The 25,245-nt window shown below is 41.5% G+C and overlaps 1 pseudogene; it reads left to right on the top strand.

Moving 5' to 3' along the window:
• LOC119338617 lies at positions 1–20,802 on the top strand (annotated as a pseudogene).
• Positions 20,803–25,245: the final 4,443 nt, after the last annotated feature.

The raw sequence follows: 25,245 nt of genomic DNA, 5'->3' as shown, positions 1-25,245 counted from the left end.
ATGATGCCGGGCGCGCGCGACGACGTGGGGGAGATGGATTTGGGCGACATCGTGCTCTCCTGGTCAATCCAGGACATCATCAACGACGACCTCTACCGAGGGCAGGTGCTCAATCTGTCCCCCAACCTGAGCATCCTTTTTCCGTTGTTTTTTCTGTCTTCTTTATGCATGCGAGCTGCGTCCAGCGGCCATGTGTAGGTTTCCATGATGATCGATTGATGGATCGCTTGTAGTGAATCGTTGTTTCACTTCTTGTTGGGCGGTCCGAGTTAGGTCATCTGGACCGCTGGGTCCTGGGTGTGGCCAAGATTTTGCTAGGGTTTGGAATGGGAAGTATGTGTGCTTGTGATTCATCCGAGCCAGCTAGTGTACTGTACCATATATGATTGGAATACTAATGATGGAAAAGGTTTTCACTTTCAGTTTCAGAAAAATTTCAGCACCAACTGAAATCACCCAAATTTAGTGATTTCGGTTTGTGTTTCGGCCAAATGGCTGAAATGTTCACTTGAAGTCAGTTAAATATTTGAGTTTTTTGAAATTATTTATGAAAATAATTTGAATTCATGTGTAGTACTGAAATTGCTGAATTTTTTTGGCCGAAACTGAATATTTCACTGACTGCTGAACTCAATGAAATTCAGTGAATTTCATCGAAATCTCACTGAAAGTTAAAACCACAGATAGATATGCTGACACAAATGATACACCAAATTTTCTTTCCAATGATATAGCGGCATTTCGGAATACTGTAGATACCTCACTATATATGAGATACCAAGTTCTACAAGACTGTCAGGGGATGTTAGCTCTGTAATTAATATTATGATGTCATTTAGTTGTATTAATTTATTCTGAAGTTGCTAGAAACATGTCATGATTGCCAAGAGCCTCAGCACTGTATTTGCTTGCTTGGTCTCGTAGAAGATGAAATTTGACCACATAGTTGATCTGGTAGCATACCCGCATACCAGTGGCGAAGCCATGCATGAGCTGTGCAGTCAAATGACTACACAGCTTTTTGGTAAGAACATCATACAATGAGTATATATCATGTAGAAAAAATCATAAATACATATATATGACTACACAAGTTTGAATTGACTACACATGAATGAATTCCTGGCACCGCCACTGCCGCATACCATTCGTGTGTTCATGCTGCCACATTCTAGATTTTTGCTATCTTTAATCACATTGCCATTTACTATTTTTATGTAGGTTGAGGCTATTCCTTGCAGCTTCACGTCACTTGATCACTATCTCAAATCGTATCGCGCACCTTTGATTGAAGAGACAAGGTCACATCTGTGCTCATGCCTTGAACTCATCATGGAAGGACCCTCTTCGAATATACTCTCTATGGAGGTAACGGAGAAACCGGAAGTGTACTATATATATGTGGACTTTTGGGATTATGGGGCTGCTTATTCTACGGAGGCTCATACCGTAAGGAATGGTGACGTATTTATTTTGTCTAGCATGAAACCTGAAGGTGCGGGGGACTTCAACCGCTATGGCGTGACATATTACTTGGCAATGGTTACTGATGTTTGTATGGATGATGATGATGATGAGTGCCAGAAGCGTTTCCAAATTAAGGTCGCAAAAGATATTGGTTTGGAAGAAGACTTACAGAAACTCGCGTATGCAATATTTCTCGGTAATATCATAACAAATTTGTGGATATGGAAAGCACTGAGCTTTGACAAGCACATGAATAACAATTTCACAGTGATCGAGTCTCTCTTAGCCCCCACAAATTCGGTAATAGGACATGCACACTTGCCTTCTAGTTTTACTTACTATATTTTTACCATGATATCTAACTTTTGTGAGTTCTTCTTTGTTGGCTGTTTTCTAGGGTGGTTATGTCTGTCATATCTGTGCTAAACATGATGGGGAACATTTGGCTTGTTTCACAGAGCAACTGTTACCGATGAATCTTAATAGATCGCAAATGGATGCTATTGAATCTGTCATCTCAGCTGTAAGATGTAGGCATATGAACCTCATGAAGCTTATACAGGGTCCACCGGGTACTGGAAAGACCCACACTGTTAGTGCTTTGCTGCAGGCTTTGGCTTCTATGAAATGCAGAACTCTAACATGTGCTCCCGCAAATGTTGCTGTAATTGGGGTTTGCACATGTTTCCTTCAAAACTTGAAGGAATTCAACACAAACGTTGACGAAAATCATTTACCCTTTTCCCTTGGAGATGTCTTGCTATTTGGGAACAAGTACAAAATGGACATAACTGGAGATCTTCAGGAAGTTTTCTTGGATTTTCGTGTGAGTGAACTTGTTGAGTGCTTTTCATCGTCGTCTGGATGGAGCTGCAAACTAGCTTCAATGATATCTTCTTTTGAAGACTGTGGTTCTCAGTATGATAGGCTTCTTCAGGATGATGGAAGTAGTGATCCTGTGTGCAATCTGGACTTCCTAAAGGAGCAATTCGTGTGACAGCAATAGCTCTTAGAAGTTGTATAAATAAATTGTTGATTCGCCTCCCTGGAAGGTGCTTTTCCCGTGATAATATCAGCAATATATCCACATTGTTCAATATGCTAGAAAAATTTGACGCCCTTCTGTGTGGTGTTGATTTAACCGGCAAGAGCTTAAAAAGTTGTCTCTCAAGCGACAACTCAGTTTGTGTGCAGCCTATATCTTTTACTGAGAAGGAACTGGATGGAATAAGGCCCACATGCCTTAAATTGCTGAAGGATCTTCAACACTCGCTTAATTTACCTATTGGAGTAGGCAAAAACTGGGTCCAGTGCTACTGTATGCGTAATGCTGTGCTTCTTTTCTGTACTACCTCTAGTTCTTACCGATTGCATCATATGGAGATTGAACCCCTTGATGTGTTAATTGTCGATGAGGCTGCACAAGTGCGAGAATGTGAATTGGTGATCCCACTACGTCTGCATCAGTTGAAACATGTTGTTTTGCTAGGAGATGACTGCCAGCTGAATGCAAAATGGTTAAAAGCCAGGTAAGGTTTTGTCTTACCCTTTCTGTGTCATATAATTTTCTTTCTTAGTCACTGGTGCCTGTAATCGCAACATAAGCTTCCGTGCTAAAATGCTTATACTATTTTTTCATTTGAATTTGTGAAGGCTACGTCTTAACTTTAACTCTGTTTCTGTTGATATGTTTTTATACTATTAATTCTGTATTTCATTGTTTACCTCTAGTTATGCAAGGAAGCTGGATTCGGAACAAGTCTTTTTCAGAGATTGGTTATGCTGAATTTCGAAAAGCATTTGCTGAATATACAATACCGAATGGATACTTGTATCAGCTCATTTCCAATTGCTCAGTTTTATGAGAGGAAGATTTTAGATGGTCCAAATGTCTTGTCTCCTTCCTATAATAAGGATTACACAAGCCTCCCTTTTGGCAGCTACACTTTTATAAGTGTCACTGATGGAAGGGAAGACAAAGATGGCACTGAAAACAGTTGGAGAAACATGGCTGAAGTTGCTGTTGTTTTGTATCTTATCGAAAACATCTTCAAATGTATGTCTATGCTGAACCTATCCTTCCTTTAACTGTATCATCCTGCCTTGAGCACTCTGCTACTTCATAATCTGATATTCTGTATGAAATTAAGTGGCTGATAGACATGGACTTAGATAGTGGAAGTAGATAGTGTCAGGTCAATTGTTGGCTTATATACAGAACCAATTTAAGCTTGATTTAGAAATTTCCTCACTAGTTTAGCAAAAAGATTGATTCCTAAAGATCAGTAACATACCAGCTTATTCTTTTGTGTAGCCTGGAAAGGGTCAGGCCAAGGGCTCAGTGTCGGTGTGGTCTCTCCATATAGCTGTCAAGTTGGTGTAATTAAAGATAGACTCGGTGAAAAATACGATACATGTGATGGATTTCATGTGAGGGTCAAGTCCATTGATGGTTTCCAAGGCGAAGAGGACGATATAATCATACTATCAACTGTCAGGTCCAATGAGAGAGGAGGTCTTGGATTTCTTGCTGATAACCAAAGAACAAATGTTGCTCTTACTAGAGCAAGGTGCACACCAATTCTTTGGTTTGTTATTGTTTATTGTATGTATTACTTGTATATATAAATCAGGTGGTTGCTTTATTTGATGTAGGCACTGCCTTTGGATTGTTGGGAATGCTTCTACATTATATAAAAGTGGGACTGTCTGGAAAAACCTTGTTCATGATGCGAGAAGCCGTAACTGCATTATTAATGCCAATAATGACGCAACCATGTGCAAATTGATATTGCACGTAAAGCAAGAACTTGATGAACTTGACGATCTTCTCAATGCTGATTCAGCAATTTTCAGCAATACTAGATGGAAGGTAAGCACAAAAGTGATCCTTAGTGAGTTTAACTTAAACCATGTTTTCACAAGTTCATTTTATTGGTTCTGTTATTTATGTGCACTGCACTTAATTTCCTGAAATTCAAATTACATATATGATGTTTATATATCTGGTGAGTTGACGTTTATTGTCAGGGACTTTAGTGTTGACTTTTTTAGGGAGTGACTTCAGTGTTGAATTGATACGTTGTGGAGTTTGTACTTTTCGTGTGTGGTCATGAACTACCTACATATGTCTCATACTTTCCGGGATCATGTATATGGTTTATTTTAATTTCCTAGGATGTTTATTCTGTAATTGGGTATTGAGAGGTTTGTGCTCAAGATTTTGCAGCATGCTTTGTCAATCATGTGGTTCCTTTACAGTTACACCATAACATGCTATGTCACACTATTATGATTTTGTATACATGAATAAAGCGTACTTGTAGTTCTTCAACTGTTGCCAGATTCTACTTCCAGTCCCTTCAACTATGTTTGCTGCAGTTTTTGTCCCTAGATAAGTGGTTTTAGCCAAGTAATATGTCACATCAACAGCTTTTGCCATGGCATGTTGACCTGGCTGGAGTGAGTGACAGACCTGACCGTGGCGCCCAAGCACCAGATAGTTTGGCCCTGCGTCAGCACCTCTGTTTTCAAGGCGTCCCTAAGGCGTCGCCTAGGCGACGCTTAGGCGTCAGGGCGCCCTGCGAGGGCAAGGCGTCCACCTCGCCTTAGGTGGGTGTCTAAGGCGTCCGCCTTAAGCTATAAGGCGTCCGAGGCGTCTGCCTAGGCGTCCGAGGCGTTGCCTTAGTCCATTTTGGACGCCTTAGCTTGCCAGGCAGGCAGGGGAGCTGTTTTAGGCGGGAAACTGGAATCATGTTGGCGCCAACAGGTAAGAGGGGAGAAAGAGAGAGAGAGAAACAGCCCCCAATCCACACACTCCTCCCCCTCCTTCTCTTCAGTGGCTCCTCTCCAGCAGATCTGGTTCCTCCTCCTCTCCAGCAGCTCCTCCCCCTCCTCTCCAACGGTTCCTCCTGTCCAGCAGCTCCTCCTCTTCCTCCTGTCCAGCAGCTCCTCCTCCTCTTCCTCATGTCCAGCAGCTCCTCCTCATCCTCCTGTCCAGCAGCTCCTCCTCTGCAGTACAGCAACAACAAGCAAGAGCAACAGTAAGGTATACCTCCCTCTCCCTTCTCCCACACCCTCCTCTGCTCTCTTTCTTCTTTGCTGGACTGTTTTGTGCTAGCTGGTTGGTGGTTGCTCACTTGTCTCTTATAGTGGTTAGTGCCTTAGTGGCCAGGCATATGTTAGTGATTAGTTTAATGATAGTGGGGTTAGTGCCTTAGTGGATGCTCCTTGGTTGAATAAAATAATGCATGCTGTTGGCCTGTTGGGTGGATTAGAATAAAGGCTAGTTGAATACTGATGCATGATGTGTTGTGCTCAACAATGGATTAGTTTAATGACTAGTTGAATGCTGATTAGTTTAATGGCTAGTTGATTGTCGCTGTTTGCTACATCTGCATGAGTAGAGTAGTTTAGTTGCTGCCACAGCAGCCTTTTCATATGCCATGGCAGCCCTTTTATCAGTTATGCTAATATTCCTTTGTGTTTGGTTGTTTGCTGCAGGTAGTAGAAGTGTAGCACCATGGATGGAAATGCAGCAGCTGATGGGGGTGAGCCCACCTACGATCCAATGAAAGATCCAACAAGGAAGCCACAACGGTCAAATGATCCGGGATGGAACTATGGATATTGGTCTGAGCCTCCAAATCGGGATCTTGTTGTGTGCGCTCTTTGTGGCAAGATAACTTCTGGAGGGATCAAGAGGCATAAAGAGCATCTTGCGGGCGTCGGGGGAGATGCAATTGGTTGTCCTAAGGCCACCACACAATTGAGGAGAGAAATGGGAACATATTTGGAGCAAAATAGGAGGATCAAGGGAGTAGTAGATGTAGATGATGTTCAGGAGGTTGTGGAGGTGAGTTCAGTTGGAGCAAACATCGCCTCTAAAAGGCCAAGCTCAGTGACAGCAGCCAAACAGAATAAGAAAGCATTTATCACCAACATGCAAGGTAAAAAGAAGTCTGTTTCTGTTGTGTCTGCCGCCAATAGTTCCAAGCCAATTGTTGCCATGCTACGAAGAACACCCGAGGATCTTGTAGATGAAAGACGCTCTGGGTGTTCTCAAAGCACCATGGAGTCCAGCACAAAGACTCCAGAAGAGAGGTAGTATGTCAATATGCAGTGGGCATTGTTCTTTTACGAGTGTGGCATTCCATTCAACGCTGCAAGTAGTAGGCAGTTTGAGGTTGCAATTGAAGCCTCTTGTCAATATGGGTCAGGTTACAAGCCTCCTAGTGCACATGAGCTGAGAGAGAAATTGCTTAATGATTGTGTGAAGGAAACAGGACTTTTGAGGAGGCAACACGAGGCAGCATGGAAAAAATATGGATGCACACTCATGTCGGATGGCTGGTCGGATAAAAGAGGACGCCATTTGATTAACTTCCTTGTTAATAGTCCAGAGGGCACTTTCTTCTTGGAGTCGGTTGATGCCTCAAGTGTATGTCATGATGGTGATATGATAGCTGATTTGCTTGAGAAGAGAATTCTGGATGTTGGAAAAGAGAATGTGGTACAAGTTATCACCGATAATGGTGCTAATTACAAGAAAGCTGGCCACCTTCTAATGGAGAGGATGCCTACTCTATATTAGAGCCCGTGTGCATGTCATTGCTTGGACCTAATGTTGGAAGATATAGGAAAGTTGAAGGCATTTAAGAAGCCTATTGCAGGGGCTAGACGTGTCACAACTTTCATCTATAGACATGGAAGACTTCTTAGTCTAATGAGGAAGGCCACGGGTGGGGATCTTGTGAGACCAGCAGCCACTCATTTTGCCACAGCCATCCTCACACTTAGGAGTTTGGTCAAGAACAAGGCTGCATTAAGGAGTTTATTCACATCTGAAGAATGGGTTGGAAACAAGTTAGCAAAAACACAAGTTGGCTTGAACGTGCAAGAGATTATACTTTCAACGGAGTGGTGGAGCGCAATTGAGGACTGCCTTAGAGCTTCAACTCCACTTCTTAGAGTTCTTAGAGTAGCAGATGGTGATGAGAAGCCTGCCATGCCAGAGATTAAAGCACTTATGATTTATGCAAAGGAGAGGATCAATCTAGGTTTCCCTCAACAAAACAAGCAACCATTGCTCAAGAAGATCTTGGCCATTGTTGATAAGCGTTGGGAGAATCAAATGGATCATCCATTGTATGGGGCTGCTCTATTTTTGAACCCAGGAAAGTTCTTTCCTATTGTAAGCAGAAATGATGATGCCTTAGTTGGGGAGCTTAGGAGCTGCTTTAATGATGTGCTTGCAAAAATGGTACCGGATGCCAATGTTCGAAAAAAGATTGATCAACAATCTGTGCTCTATGAGCAACAGCGAGAAAGCTTTTCTAATCCATTGGCACTCGAGACCATGAGCACAAGAAACCCTCGTAAGTCATATTAAATGCATCATGTTAATTTCAGCATGTTAATTCCAGTTCCAGCAATGTAATTTCTGTACAAACTCTTAATATGTGTCAGTTTTTATCATTTTAGTTGATTGGTGGAGTTCATTTGGTGGTCGGGCCATTGACCTACAAAGGTTTGCAAAGCGCATTGTTAGTATTTGTGCTTCATCATCTGGTTGTGAGAGGAATTGGAGCACGTTTGAATTTGTAAGTCAACTAGTAAAGCAGTATTTGTGTTTGTTCAATGATGATTTCAGCAAGTTATTTACTTATTTCACTTGTTGTTTCTACTTTGTAGATCCATACAAAGAAAAGGAACAGATTACAATGGAAAAATTTGAATGATCTTGTCTTTGTTTCATACAACCGGAAGAATATGCAACGGTTTCAAAAGAGGCGTGAGAAGGTGGGCGAGAATAGCTTTGAGGCTTTGGTCATTGAGGATTTTGATTGGGGCAATGAGTGGGTGGACCCATCACTATCACAACCTCAAGGTGCTCGAGGTTGTCCTGAAGACAATCAAGACATTACATGGGAGGATGTTGATGTGGCTATTGGTGCATCTTCAAACCTTCGAGGCCGCAATCTACATAGGACAGCAACTACACTTCGTAGGGGCCAGACAAATGTCCGTCTGCACTACGCACGCAAGAGACCTACTACAACACGACCTATAATTCCTGAAGAAGATGAGGTAGAGGAGGACTTGGAGCAAGAGCAACACTCAAGTATGCCCAATGCGGAGGGGGAGGATTCAGACTACGTTGAGGATGATGATGATGTGAGCAATGACGATCAAGAGCCAACTAATGTTGACCAAGATGGTGAAGACAACACCAATGCCAATGAGTTTGATGATGATGACTTTTGATTGAGACTTTGAGAGTGGAGAGACATGAGAGAGCTGAGCTGGCCACCTTTATCCCTTTTGCTATGCTGGAATTATCTATTATTCTGTTTGTCTTATGTGGAATTATCTATTATTCTGTTTGTCTTATGTGGACCATTGCAGATTGCAGTTGCACTCATACTTGCTATCTTTCTTTCCATTTTTGTTTGCTCCCTCACTTTTATTTCTATTTTTTGTGGAATGTGCACTGGTAAGTGATACATTATTCTAACATATTTGTTCATGACTTCATGTTGATGCAGAATTCTGTTGGGGAGAAAAGCAAGTGCAAAGAGGATGGGGGCTCTACAACAATCAGTTGCAAGGTGTGTATGGCTGTATGCCTAGTTGCTTAATGCCTACCAAATTCTACTTAATTCTGTTGCTTACAAGTCTCTAAGGCGCCGCCTCGCCTTATGCCTCAGCGCTTAGGCAGTGAGGCGCCCCCCCAGTGCGTCGCCTCGCCTTACCGCCTTAAAAACATAGGTCAGCACAAAACCAGATTGTGTGGTGCCACGTAAGCACAAAACCAGATTCTGTGGGTGTCGTTGTCAGTTGAACATTGTTTCTGTTATGGAAGTTCCTTATTTTATTTTGTACCCTTGTCATGATCTAAGGGATAGGGTAATCATGGGTGATGTGTGGTCAAGGCATTGTAAAAATCGAAGGGAGCGCGGCCTTGATGACGTTGTCATGTGTGGTCGAGGCAGTTTAAGGTTGTAAAATGCCTAGGCCATGGTGGGGATTAAATTCCTTTTCTTGGTCATTTCTTGTTTAAGTTGTATCAACATAAAGCTGAGATGAAATGCCTTTTCCATATATAAAAAAGAGAGCCAAATATCATGTGCCAAGCTATGTTTTTAAGGCGGTAAGGCGAGGCGAGGCGCTGGGGGGCGCCTCACTGCCTAAGCGCTGAGGCATAAGGCGAGGCGACGCCTTAGAGACTTGTAAGCAACAGAATTAAGTAGAATTTGGTAGGCATTAAGCAACTAGGCATACAGCCATACACACCTTGCAACTGATTGTTGTAGAGCCCCCATCCTCTTTGCACTTGCTTTTCTCCCCAACAGAATTCTGCATCAACATGAAGTCATGAACAAATATGTTAGAATAATGTATCACTTACCAGTGCACATTCCACAAAAAATAGAAATAAAAGTGAGGGAGCAAACAAAAGTGGAAAGAAAGATAGCAAGTATGAGTGCAACTGCAATCTGCAATGGTCCACATAAGACAAACAGAATAATAGATAATTCCACATAAGACAAACAGAATAATAGATAATTCCAGCATAGCAAAAGGGATAAAGGTGGCCAGCTCAGCTCTCTCATGTCTCTCCACTCTCAAAGTCTCAATCAAAAGTCATCATCATCAAACTCATTGGCATTGGTGTTGTCTTCACCATCTTGGTCAACATTAGTTGGCTCTTGATCGTCATTGCTCACATCATCATCATCCTCAACGTAGTCTGAATCCTCCCCCTCCACATTGGGCATACTTGAGTGTTGCTCTTGCTCCAAGTCCTCCTCTACCTCATCTTCTTCAGGAATTATAGGTCGTGTTGTAGTAGGTCTCTTGCGTGCGTAGTGCAGACGGACATTTGTCTGGCCCCTATGAAGTGTAGTTGCTGTCCTATGTAGATTGCGGCCTCGAAGGTTTGAAGATGCACCAATAGCCACATCAACATCCTCCCATGTAATGTCTTGATTGTCTTCAGGACAACCTCGAGCACCTTGAGGTTGTGATAGTGATGGGTCCACCCACTCATTGCCCCAATCAAAATCCTCAATGACCAAAGCCTCAAAGCTATTCTCGCCCACCTTCTCACGCCTCTTTTGAAACCGTTGCATATTCTTCCGGTTGTATGAAAAAAAGACAAGATCATTCAACCTTTTCCATTGTAATCTGTTCCTTTTCTTTGTATGGATCTACAAAGTAGAAACAACAAGTGAAATAAGTAAATAACTTGCTGAAATCATCATTGAACAAACACAAATACTGCTTTACTAGTTGACTTACAAATTCAAACGTGCTCCATTCCTCTCACAACCAGATGATGAAGCACAAAGACTAACAATGCGCTTTGCAAACCTTTGTAGGTCAATGGCCCGACCACCAAATGAACTCCACCAATCAACTAAAATGATAAAAACTGACACATATTAAGAGTTTGTACAGAAATTACATTGCTGGAACTGGAATTAACATGCTGAAATTAACATGATGCATTTAATATGACTTACGAGGGTTTCTTGTGCTCATGGTCTCGAGTGCCAATGGATTAGAAAAGCTTTCTCGCTGTTGCTCATAGAGCACAGATTGTTGATCAATCTTTTTTCGAACATTGGCATCCGGTACCATTTTTGCAAGCACATCATTAAAGCAGCTCCTAAGCTCCCCAACTAAGGCATCATCATTTCTGCTTACAATAGGAAAGAACTTTCCTGGGTTCAAAAATAGAGCAGCCCCATACAATGGATGATCCATTTGATTCTCCCAACGCTTATCAACAATGGCCAAGATCTTCTTGAGCAATGGTTGCTTGTTTTGTTGAGGGAAACCTAGATTGATCCTCTCCTTTGCATAAATCATAAGTGCTTTAATCTCAGGCATGGCAGGCTTCTCATCACCATCTGCTACTCTAAGAACTCTAAGAAGTGGAGTTGAAGCTCTAAGGCAGTCCTCAATTGCGCTCCACCACTCCGTTGAAAGTATAATCTCTTGCACATTCAAGCCAACTTGTGTTTTTGCTAACTTGTTTCCAACCCATTCTTCAGATGTAAATAAACTCCTTAATGCAGCCTTGTTCTTGACCAAACTCCTAAGTGTGAGGATGGCTGTGGCAAAATGAGTGGCTGCTGGTCTCACAAGATCCCCACCCGTGGCCTTCCTCATTAGACTAAGAAGTCTTCCGTGTCTATAGATGAAAGTTGTGACACGTCTAGCCCCTGCAATAGGCTTCTTAAATGCCTTCAACTTTCCTATATCTTCCAACATTAGGTCCAAGCAATGACATGCACACGGGCTCCAATATAGAGTAGGCATCCTCTCCATTAGAAGGTGGCCAGCTTTCTTGTAATTAGCACCATTATCGGTGATAACTTGTACCACATTCTCTTTTCCAACATCCAGAATTCTCTTCTCAAGCAAATCAGCTATCATATCACCATCATGACATACACTTGAGGCATCAACCGACTCCAAGAAGAAAGTGCCCTCTGGACTATTAACAAGGAAGTTAATCAAATGGCGTCCTCTTTTATCCGACCAGCCATCCGACATGAGTGTGCATCCATATTTTTTCCATGCTGCCTCGTGTTGCCTCCTCAAAAGTCCTGTTTCCTTCACACAATCATTAAGCAATTTCTCTCTCAGCTCATGTGCACTAGGAGGCTTGTAACCTGACCCATATTGACAAGAGGCTTCAATTGCAACCTCAAACTGCCTACTACTTGCAGCGTTGAATGGAATGCCACACTCGTAAAAGAACAATGCCCACTGCATATTGACATACTACCTCTCTTCTGGAGTCTTTGTGCTGGACTCCATGGTGCTTTGAGAACACCCAGAGCGTCTTTCATCTACAAGATCCTCGGGTGTTCTTCGTAGCATGGCAACAATTGGCTTGGAACTATTGGCGGCAGACACAACAGAAACAGACTTCTTTTTACCTTGCATGTTGGTGATAAATGCTTTCTTATTCTGTTTGGCTGCTGTCCCTGAGCTTGGCCTTTTAGAGGCGATGTTTGCTCCAACTGAACTCACCTCCACAACCTCCTGAACATCATCTACATCTACTACTCCCTTGATCCTCCTATTTTGCTCCAAATATGTTCCCATTTCTCTCCTCAATTGTGTGGTGGCCTTAGGACAACCAATTGCATCTCCCCCGACGCCCGCAAGATGCTCTTTATGCCTCTTGATCCCTCCAGAAGTTATCTTGCCACAAAGAGCGCACACAACAAGATCCCGATTTGGAGGCTCAGACCAATATCCATAGTTCCATCCCGGATCATTTGACCGTTGTGGCTTCCTTGTTGGATCTTTCATTGGATCGTAGGTGGGCTCACCCCCATCAGCTGCTGCATTTCCATCCATGGTGCTACACTTCTACTACCTGCAGCAAACAACCAAACACAAAGGAATATTAGCATAACTGATAAAAGGGCTGCCATGGCATATGAAAAGGCTGCTGTGGCAGCAACTAAACTACTCTACTCATGCAGATGTAGCAAACAGCGACAATCAACTAGCCATTAAACTAATCAGCATTCAACTAGTCATTAAACTAATCCATTGTTGAGCACAACACATTATGCATCAGTATTCAACTAGCCTTTATTCTAATCCACCCAACAGGCCAACAGCATGCATTATTTTATTCAACCAAGGAGCATCCACTAAGGCACTAACCCCACTATCATTAAACTAATCACTAACATATGCCTGGCCACTAAGGCACTAACCACTATAAGAGACAAGTGAGCAACCACCAACCAGCTAGCACAAAACAGTCCAGCAAAGAAGAAAGAGAGCAGAGGAGGGTGTGGGAGAAGGGAGAGGGAGGTATACCTTACTGTTGCTCTTGCTTGTTGTTGCTGTACTGCAGAGGAGGAGCTGCTGGACAGGAGGATGAGGAGGAGCTGCTGGACAGGAGGAAGAGGAGGAGGAGCTGCTGGACAGGAGGAAGAGGAGGAGCTGCTGGAGAGGAGGAACCGTTGGAGAGGAGGGGGAGGAGCTGCTGGAGAGGAGGAGGAACCAGATCTGCTGGAGAGGAGCCACTGAAGAGAAGGAGGGGGAGGAGTGTGTGGATTGGGGGCTGTTTCTCTCTCTCTCTTTCTCCCCTCTTACCTGTTGGCGCCAACATGATTCCAGTTTCCCGCCTAAAACAGCTCCCCTGCCTGCCTGGCAAGCTAAGGCGTCCAAAATGGACTAAGGCAACGCCTCGGACGCCTAGGCAGACGCCTCGGACGCCTTAGACACCCACCTAAGGCGAGGTGGACGCCTTGCCCTCGCAGGGCGCCCTGACGCCTAAGCGTCGCCTAGGCGACGCCTTAGGGACGCCTTGAAAACAGAGGTGCCAAGTTCCATTATATGGGGGTGGAGCTAATAAAATCAGGGCCTCTTTGATTCAAAGGATTTTCATAGGAATTTTGGAGGATTGTATTCATATTGAATTTTTTGCTATGTGTGTGTTTTTTATTTATAGGATACTAGGATTACTATATGTAGGCATTTTCCCTAGGGTTTCTTTTGCACTACATTTCATTGGAAGGTTTCCATCCCTATGGTGCATCAAACATTCTTTGAATCATTTTCTTGTGATTCTATCTTATTGGAATCAACAAGGCATGACACTCAAATTCTTCCTGTTCCTGTGTTCTTAAATTTCTATGAATCAAAGATGCCTTAATTCCAATCTTATCTTAACAAAGAGTAACTACCTTGTGTCTTTGGAAACAAGTAAACTAACTCGAGAAGAAAGTGAATTTGTGTAACTTGGCATACCTGCAAGTCTTAGCTGAAGATGTCCCCTCCTCCCATGGCTTGCTGCTATGTTAGTAATGATGGCCCCACATGACAATGCTAGGCTTAAATTCATATACAGTACATACCATCTGGCGAATTACCTACTTATTAAAAAAATCTTTTGATTTTTCTTGAATGCATGTCTACTCAAGTTCTGTGTTATGTATTTCCCCAATTTGACAGGTTGTTCTTAGCGACGGATTTAGAAAATCTTATCATCGGACTAAAATCACCGCAGCTCAAGAGGGAAGTACTGCAGAAACTTGTTAAACTTGGTGGTGGTTGGAGGACAACATTTAAGAACATTGATATATGTGATACTTTCCAACTTGCAAAAGTATACAAAGTCAGGGATTTTTATCTTATTTGGAATATTGACATGGAGAAAAAAGAAAGAAGGGTTTTCCAGATAATAAGAATTTGGGACCTACTACCCCACAAGCATGTTGCAAGAACTGTTCAACGTCTCGAAAACATGTTTTCCATGTACACAGATGATTACCTGGATCACTGCCGAAGAGTGCAGACAGATGGGTATGTTTTGTTTATTCTTTCTTGGTTTTACCCAAGTAGTAGTGCAAGATCTTTTTATTTTTGTTCTAACTTTTGGTCCTTCCAAATGAACTGCTAGTAAAAATATTCATGCTTGCAGATGATCAAAATGTTGATATTCTTCTTATTTCTCCCATCCATTTTTTTTTTTGTGGATAACAGGAAACTGGAAGTTCCTGTGATTTGGGATGTTGAGCATAATATTATTCGCTATAAGGACTGCACAGTTGATGCCCAGGAAGATCATGATCGCATGGATACATCATGTCTTCTGGAGAATTTGAAAGTTAGTGAAAGCTTCTTGCTGATGAAATTCTACTCTTTATCATCTGGAGTGACAAAACATTTGCTGACAGCTACTGATGGGTCTGAAATTGATATTCCCTTCGAACTGACTGACGAAGAGGATGTGATAATCCGATTCCCTCAGACTAGTTTCATACTTGGGAGGTCAGGAACTGGGAAAACCACCGTCTTGACAATGAAACTACTTCAAATAGAGCAAATGTCATTTACTGCATCCCGGGGGCTTAACTTGGACGAAGTTGGTTTACTTGGGGCTTGTGAAAAAAATATTATCACACTGAATGACATAAAGGAAGAAAGTTTTGCAAAACAAGTCTTCATCACTGTAAGCCCAAAGTTATGTTCGGCTGTAAAGAATCAAATTTGCAGACTTAAAAGGTAAATCCGTTGGATCTGGAGCTCCATGTGACTGTTTTTACATGCGTTTCTAGTTCGGAAAATTATTTTCATTTATCCATTTGAAAGTGGAGCAAAGAAATGTGCTCTTTTTTGTACCAGTAGAAATGTGCTCTTTCACCACACTCTTGAAATGCTCCTTTGTCTTGTTGTAAAAAAATGCCCCTTTCCCATGTTCTTTCAAACGGTTTAATGTATTTTATCTACTTGCAATGCATCTTTTTGGAACTATACACTGCAAGCTGGTTCTTTGTCACTGTTCTTCTCATATTAATTTCAAGTTACATTACCCTTTACAGATTTGTCTCTGGTGATGCCCCTGACCAGCCTAGCACCGATATGCATGACATCATTGATGATATGGAACAATCTACAGAAATTCCAGACAATTTTTGTGATCTACCTTGTGAGCACTATCCCCTTGCTATAACCAAAGTTTTAAATAGCGCGCTAAGCATCTTAGCGCCAGACCTCTTTCAAATGCTATAGCGTGCTATAGCGGAGCTATAGCGCGCTATTTAAAATGTTTGTTCATTTGTTTGGACCAAAGTCTCTTAGCGCAAGACCTTTTTTAAACGCTATAGCGTGCTATAGCGGAGCTATAGCGGGCTATTTGAAACAGTGGCTATAACATATCGCAAGTTCTTGATGATGCTTGATGGAACACGCCAGACATCATTTTTTGATATTTTCTATGGTGAACTGAGGTCTAGCACTGAGAGGGGCTATTCAAAATCCCATGCATTGCAAACTTTGATTGAACTGAAGGAAGTTACTTATGAGAAATTTGCTGCTTCGTACTGGCCTCATTTTAATGCAGACCTGACCAAGAAACTTGATGCGTCCACTGTCTTTACTGAAATAATTTCTCATATAAAGGGCGGATATCAAGCAAGCAGGCCTAGTACAGGAAAACTTGAAAGATCAGATTATGTGATGCTCTCAGATAAAAGATTTTCATCCTTGAACAGTGAGAAGAGAGATAGGATTTATGATATTTTCCTTGATTATGAGAGCATGAAGTGCACTGCCAGAGAATTTGATTTGTCTGATTTTGTGAATAGCCTTCACAAAAGTCTAGTTTCAGAGGGCTACAATGGCGACATGGTGGATTTTGTTTATGTGGATGAGGTGCAGGATCTAACCATGACACAAATAGCACTTCTTAAGTATGTCTGCAGGAATTTCGAGGAGGGCTTCCATTTTGCCGGTGATACTGCGCAGACTATCGCAAGGGGGGTTGATTTCAGATTTGAAGATATTCGCTCACTTTTTTATACCACATTCCTCTCAGAAACTGAAGCATGTAATCAAGGAAATAAACATGGAAAACAATGCCATCTCTCTGATATGTTTCAACTTACTCAAAATTTTCGCACACATTCCGGGATTCTTCGTATGGCCCAAAGTATCATTGACCTTTTGTACTTCTTTTTCCCATCAAGTGTTGACAAGCTTAATCCAGAGACTGGACTTGTATATGGAGAACCTCCTGTAGTGCTGGAGACTGGTAACGATAAAAATGATGGTAACCCGCATGGGTTTAGACTTGTAAATATATTTAGAGAAAGCAAAAGTAAGGATGGTAACCCGCATGGGTTTGGTGCCGAGCAAGTCATATTGGTTCGTGATGATGCTACCAAAAAACAAATTGTTGATCTTGTTGGTAAACAGGCCCTTGTTTTGACTATTGTTGAATGTAAAGGTCTTGAATTCCAGGTATGGGCCTACCCGCTCACTCCATTTGTGTTCATTTTGCAAATTCTTTTATCTGCAGAATGGGTTGTTTCAACACTTCTTTTATCTGTAGGATGTGCTGTTGTACAATATTTTCAGTTCATCGCCTTTAAGAAACAAATGGAGAGTTGTCTATGGCTATATGAAAAACAAAAATATTTTATCCTCACCTGAGGAGATCTCTCATCCGGAATTCGACAGAAACAAGCACTGTCTTCTCTGTTCAGAGCTGAAGCAACTTTATGTTGCCATCACACGAACTAGGCAAAGATTGTGGATATGTGAAACCGCAGATGATTACTGTAGGCCAATGTTTGACTTCTGGAACAAGTTGTGTCTTGTAGAAGTAAGATTACTTGATTCTTCCTTCATTGAAGCAATGAAGACAGGAAGCAGCACTGATGATTGGAGGCGGCGGGGCACCAAGGTTAGTGATATACACTTTTTTGGTGTGGAAATCTAGTTTATTGCGCTATGCATTACGTTGTTGAAATATACTGCACGCAGTCAAGCTTACGCGTTTGGGTGAACTGGTTGGCGCATGCAATTCAATATGGTATTAGGGCCAACAGGCCTTGAATTCAAAGATCATTTCCCCATCAGCTTAGGCTTTTTGGGAAACTAGTTTTTTGCATGCAATTTAATGATGTTACCTAGTCAGTGAAGTTTTCATATTTAATATGATTAAATCTTTGGGACTTCAAGTTGACAATTGATCTATGCACACCTACTTGCATGTATACCTGCTTTTTACATACCTACTTGCAGTGTTACTGTACTTCTCTTCTGCAATTGCTATTCCATGTCACAAGTGCACATTTTTTTTCTTATAGTTATTCAATGAGGGGCATTTTGAGATGGCTACAATGTGTTTCGAAAAGGCTAATGATGCATACAGAGAGAAGTGGGCAAGAGCTGCCGGACTTGTATCAACTGCAGACAGTGTCATGCCTAAGAATTTGGAGCTGGGCCAGGCTTCATTGCAAAAAGCGGCAGAGATTTATGAATCTATTGGCATGCACGAGAAAGCTGCCAGTTGCTATATCAAGTTACACGACTACAAAAGAGCAGGTTTGCGGACTCCACAATTTTTGAGTAGTATCGGTACTTCTATAGTTCCGTCATTCCTTAACATTGAAAAATGGCAAATTGCTCCAAGAGAGTAACCTAAGAAGTAAAGATCTTCAAATTTTAAAACTTCACTTCGCCTGATCGAGATGATCAAGGCTGAAGCTTCCATATGGTTTCAAGATGGAGTGACATGGCTAAAAGTCTCGTTGCCGCACCTGCATTACTTTAGTGTACTGTTGAAATTCATGCTAAATTTCATCTTTCATATGGATAGTCATTACTTCACATTCCATCCAACTCCATCTGATGAAACATTGTTTCCTTGCATTGCCATAGGAATGATGTATATGCAAAATTGCAGCACTTCAAGGCTTGAGGATGCTGGTGACTGTTTTGCTATGACTGAATGCTGGTCAGAAATAGCCGAAGCGTACTTCAAAGCTAAATGTTATACCAAATGTCTCTACATGTGCTCGAAACGAAAACTATTCAGTTTAGGGCTCCAGTTCCTACAGCAGTTGTGGGAGGAAGCTTCAGTTGATGAGTCGAACATTGGTCTACTTTACTCGCCATCTGCATATGGTCTGATTGTTGATTCCCTTGATGCGCATCTCAGGCCGTCAAATAAGAAACTGACACATGGGCATCTTGGGAGAATGGCCATACTTCTGCTACACGTAGTACCTTGGGGTGCCATGCTGACTTCAAGACTTATGCAGTACCTGGACAGCGAATCTGAGTGGGCAAATTTTTTTCAATCTTTGGATATATTTGTTCACCACAGCCGTTTCGACTTTTTCGAGCACATAGAAAGTCAACACCCTAGTGGTCTTGATGGCAGATATTCCTTGCTCCTGAACTTAAAGCTTGCTCTTGAGTCCACCTTCAAGTTTACCTTGAACACAAACTGGCGAACCGAACCGGATTACATATCCCCAGTGTGCTGTGTGGATCTCATAGAGTGTCTTGGTTATTTTGCTTCATCATGTTTTGTACTTCATGGTTGTATGTTCTCCGCAGAATCTATTTTTGTCAAGATGGTAAAGCGCAAAAACTGCAGCCTTTACTTTCAGAGTTGTTTGATGTCTACGCCAGATCGAGAACTGGAGAAAATGTCAATATCAGCAGGGCGTTTCATATTTGAGTCGGTCAGGAGTCTCTTGACAAAGAAATATATGATCCAAGAGTGGGTCCAGAAGACTTCAAGTACTTCACACATTCCAGTCCTTCTGAGATTAGTTGTCACACTTTATCTTGTGCCTTTAAATCTTAAAGTGGGGGATTGCTACGAGGCCACCCGTTTCCTTGAGATGCACAAAGTTTTGGAGGATTTGCCTTTCGAATTCTCGCAGAAGATTCTAGGTGCTTTGCAAATAAGGTCTCGGAAACTTGGAAAATTCAGAAGGCTGTTTGCTGATGCGCTTGAAGTAATTGGAGAACGCATGCTAGTCGCAGGTTCGCCCAGAGCCCAGGCGACGTGTCGAGGCTTGAATGCTATCATAATTAGCAGTTGGGACTGCATGGTTAATCAAGTTGCTCGGACGGCAAATTCGCTTTTTCGTGATGAAAGTATAGAGAATAACTTTCTTGGAAAGATACAGAGGAAAGGTCTGCTGCCACGTGAAAGGGACCGTGGTGGTAACAAAATCGGGGATGCTGAATTTTGGGAGAAGTTTGAGGCGTTTCAAGCCAACAAGCAAGGCCAGGTGAGTACATAAGGTGTTAGGTTTTCCTTTCATTTGGTCTGATAATTCACCACTAGCAGTTTTTCTATACTTATTAAGCAACTAATTTATATGTGCAGAAAGATGCAAGGGCTATTGTTGTATTCCTTAAGAGTGTCCTTTCCTGGCTGACGCAAAGAGGACCCCCAACGAAGATAGATGTGGATTTGTTACTGGAGGTCAGGCAAGTCTGCAACGACTTTGAAAAACAACCTGATGATAGGTATGCACATGTATTAGAATATCGGCAGTTCATAGATAAACGCAATAATTATTCCAGTTGATACAACAAACCCCACAACTTGGCACTATTTTCTGCAAATTGTTTGTTATTCTTCCCATCTGAGCTGTTTGCCGCCGCACTCGTAGGGCGGAGAAGAGAGCATGTGTGACTGCCAAGGACCTCTATTTGACCTGGAAGGATGGCGGGAAGAAGCTGAAGAAGATCATCAGCGTTCTGCGTTCTGAAAAAGCGTCCATGGAAGAAGAGAGAAGGAACACAGCTGCTGCAGAGGTTGTCCAACTGCAGACTGACGGATGTTCCGACAGCGAACCGGGGACAGGAGCAGCCGAGGAAGATGCGCCCGAGGCCAGAGGCCTGTTGACCCCAGAAAACATAGAGGTGCACAAGCAGAAAAATAAGAAGAAATCGAAGAAATGTAGGCGGCATGCCCTGCCGTAGGCTGTCGTAGCATGTATGTAGCCGCTGCGTGCATTAGTTAGTTTCTCTTTTGTGTACTCGTCTCTGTAAAACCAACACCGATGGTTGGGTTGCAGTGTTGCAGTGTTGCAGTGTTCATGTCACTTACTGAGGGTTGGGTGCCCCTTTCACTCACCACTCATCTAGGGATAGACTGAACGCCTGTCTAGTGTCTTCGCGAAGAAAGATTTGATCTTACCCGTTGAACAAACATAAAACACTTCAAAACTTCACCACATCATTTGGCGGTTACAATAGAATTGAAGAAACTAGTGCTTTCATAAAGGCACTGCACAATAAAAGGAAAGGGAATTTGTTAAAGCACTTATGACAGTTCTTTGTTTGTACAAAGCTTAGCTAAAGCTATATAAAAAATAGACACTTATTTTCCTAAACATACCAGCAATAACACCCAAAAAACAAAATCATAGGTATGACTTTCATACAATACTCCTACTGGCTACCGTTGTAGGAGTAGAACATGATACACGAAATGTTGATGTTATCCTTTTTTTTTTTGAGACACAAATGTTGATGTTATCTTTTTTTGAGAAAAATGTTGATGTTATCTGGAATCAGTCAACCTTCTCTATTTTTTTTTGAGGAATCTCCATTCTTCTGTTTTTTTGAGAAAAATGTTGATGTTATTTGGTAAGCTACCTATAAAAATTTGCAATCTCTATTCTTCTGTTGCTATACATAATAATGTATATGGGCCTCATGGGCCAAGCAACTCTCTCTCTCTCTCTCCCCTGCACGCGTACGGTATAATTAAAGAATTGACGCCACGAGTAAAATTTTCAACAAATTAGAGACGGCATCTCCAATTTCTCATCAGAAACACAAAAACAATAATTAAAGCTACTTGACAAGAATGTAACAAATAACTCGCTACTGAGAGATACCCGGCTTGCTATATTTTTCGTCGACAACCAAAATAAACTAAAACCTCCTAAAGCTACGATGCAAAAAGATATAAATACTGTTTGTCCGGTTAGAAGTCGGATCTTACGTGACTAATATTTCCCAAATATCCTAACCAACCCCTACCCTAATTTAACCGACAAACGTCCAATTAGGCACGCATGCGTCCGGCAATCCATATTTGAGCCCAGACTCATATGCTCCCGGTGAACAGTAAATTAAAAAAAAAGATGAAACATTCAAAAAATCTGATTTTTTTACATTCAAAATGCTCGAGTTTTTTCATAAGCATGCAACTTTTTGTGCTCAAATGACATTAAGGGAGCTGGAAGGATCGATAGGGTTGACTAGAGGAGGGTGAATAGGAAACTACCAATTTTTAGCTTTTCTTAACAAATAGGTTGTTTAGATATGCAACTAGGTGAGCAACCTATATGATGCTAACAACAACAACACAAGAAAGCAAGCAAGCAAGCAAACAAAGGATACAACACAAATAAAGTTTGCACAAAGTAAATATAAGAAGTAACCACAAGTGGAGCCGGTGAAGACGAGGATGTGTTACACAAATTCCTTCCATGTCTTAACTATTAAAAATTCCAGGGGCTCGAATCGTTTTGTGCCATATGATAGATAATCTGAAATGCTCAATGCACACGATTAGTCCGCAAATGCATTGTCGTCATCAAAATCACTAAGAGAGAAATATGCCCTAACAGGAGCTCATTTCAAAAAAGCAAAATCAGGTCTAAACAGTGCAGTTTCTCTAAGTTTCTTTGAAAGCCAAACTTCGTTATTTTCGCCACGAGCACCTTGAATGTTCAAACACCACGAAAATTTGCAAGCACCTTATCAAGCATCTTGAATGTCAAAAATGTTCAAAACTTTTTTTGCGGGAAAAAGTTCAGAATTTTTTATATGTTTCCTATGTTTTTTTTTGTGAATTTATTGTTCATGCGCGGGTGTAGATGGGGTCAGAATAGCTGCTCTCCTCCTCTAGCTTACAAAACAAAGACGTGTACGTCCTGAAGTTTATACCACGTACACTAGGCTTCTGTCGACTGAAATCAACACATGTTTTTGGCCGCAGCAAACGTACGCACAAACCACAAAACCATGGTAATTTCGGCTCCTCTTGTATTCTGCATGTTCCCTAACGATGTAGCCAAGACGTGTAACGTGTGGATATTTGGACCATGACCAATTCTGGACTAGGTCATAGATTGTGCTCCTTGTGTTATCCACCCTCCATGGTCTCCACCCGCTACAAGGTGTCTGCGACAAGCTTGTCACGTAACGCAGACACCTTGTAGCTGATTTTGTGGACATTATTTTCTTGTCTCCGCGTCGTTATTGAACTGTCCGACGTGTTCATCGTCCCGACTGGTTGACACAATGCAGACACAACATACATCTCCTTTCTTCCTTGGTTGACCTTATTACCAGGATCGGTACCAGCTGCACATAGGGCCGCATCATCCTCCCCCGTTCCTTGAAGGGAGACTAGTGGTTGAGGGGCGCGATTGCGTGCCGCTTAAGATGAAGGTATACGCTTGTTTCTCCATCTCGAAGAAAAAAAGAGGAAAAAGAACCTTACCTCCATCTCACAAAAAACCCTTTCTCACCTCAGCCAAACAATAGATGACATGTGGCCCTCGTGAAAAAGAAAGACTTTCTCACCTCAGCCAAACATCAGATGACAAAGAAACAAAGAAAAATGAACAAAACCAATGAAAGCCAAAAAAGAAACAAATAAAACCAAAGAAAAAAAAATGAAAACAGTGAAAACCCAGAAAGAGACAAAGAAAAACAAAAAAAATCATAAAATAAATTTAGGAAACAAAGAAAAAAAAACTCAGTGACAACCGAGAAACAAACAAAGAAACCAAAAAAATCACAGAAAAAGTAAAGAAAAAAGGCAATGAAAACAGAGAAAGAAACGAAGAAACTGGTGAAAAAATAAAGAAATTAGAAAATTGGAAAAACATTGAAGTAACAAGAAATCGAAAGAAAAAAAAGAAAAAAAAATCAGACCGAATAGCCAACCGAGCGGGACAGGAAGGAGAAGAACCGGGCCTGCCCAGTTAAACGCGACACAAAATTTGCTTCAGGCGAGCGTACGATACAAATCGCTATCGAGATATAGTCACCGCGCACGGACATCTCTCATATCGCAGCCGAGCGTCGCTCGCTGACCCATGAAAGGTTCACCACTCGTAGCCTTGTGTGTTTCTAACAAAAAAAAAAGGTATGAACCGATTAAGTAGCAACACTACGATTCACCGAGAAAAAAAACCAGTGTCTAAGTGTCTACTAAATTTATTTATTTTTCACTTCATTTTGTTATATTGCTGGTTTTGTTTAAATTTTACAAAAAATCATGAATTTGAATAATAGTCACAAACTTAAAAATGTTCATGAATTCAAAAATATTCATGTGTTCGAAAATTTTCATGATTTTTTCTGAATTAATAAATTATTCATGAATTAGAAAAAATCTTCACAAATACGAATTTGTTTACAAATGTTCATGATCTTGAAAAACATCACGGATTTAAAAAAATGTTCATGGATTTATAAAATAATCGTGAATTAAAAATGTTCGTGAATGCTAGTAAATATTTAAAAATTTGAAGAAAATATTCACATGTTAAAAAATAAAAAATAAAAGGTAAAGTAAAAGAGAATAAAAAATAAAAATAAAACAAATAGGAAAAAAGAAAATAAGAATTTTAAAAATTGAAAAAAAACTGGTAGAGTAAATCTGGGGAAATAAAGAAAAGAAACCCTAGTGGAACCTTCCTAAACTTTGCGAAATGTGACAAAATTAGACTCAAAACTGCTCTCGACCACATCCGCTAATGTGTCAACCCACGAGTAGCACGTTGTGGGCAATCGCTATGGTTTTGATCCCATCTCGGCAACGACGTCTCCGACGTCGATGGCGACGAGATCATGGGGGTGATTTGGCCGTCACTCGTCTTGGGCAATGGAGTTGCTGTGACCTGGTGTTGGTGAGACACCTGTGCTACAACCGGTCTTTTGTCTCCCGGATTCATTGCCTCGCAACGGCAATCCTGACGCTATGGAGCTTGTGGAGGCCCTGCTCAAGAGATGCCCTTGCATTTTCGGTGTGAGCTCTCACATCACTTTCTATCGTCGGCAACATCAGAACACATGTCGTGGTGGTGCATGGGAAACCCGAGGATGGAATACTTTAATGGAGCACAATGACACAATCGGGCCAGGCATAAGGTTTCTACTAGTATACCAAAGACTTATAAGAACTAAAAATAAAAAAATAGGCAAAGAATTATCATAGTAAATTGAATTAAGGGACAATTATTTGTGGGGGTGGGATGGGGGTCTCCGTGGAAGAGTTGTGTTAGATTTCCTTTATACACACGATATGGTGAAAAAGACAGGCTAATCGAAATATGCCACGCCATATCACCTTCAAGGTGAGTTGACCATCGTCTAGCCTGGTCGAAGCTGGTTTTGTCGGTTCCAAGTTCAAATGTAGGGAGGGCACATCTACTTTTTTCTTTCTTAGAA

This window comes from Triticum dicoccoides, chromosome 7B, assembly GCF_002162155.2.
Source record: "Triticum dicoccoides isolate Atlit2015 ecotype Zavitan chromosome 7B, WEW_v2.0, whole genome shotgun sequence".
Lineage (NCBI taxonomy): Eukaryota > Viridiplantae > Streptophyta > Magnoliopsida > Poales > Poaceae > Triticum > Triticum dicoccoides.
The sequence above is the reverse complement of the archived record's forward strand: the minus strand, read 5'-3'. Positions and strand labels throughout refer to the sequence as shown.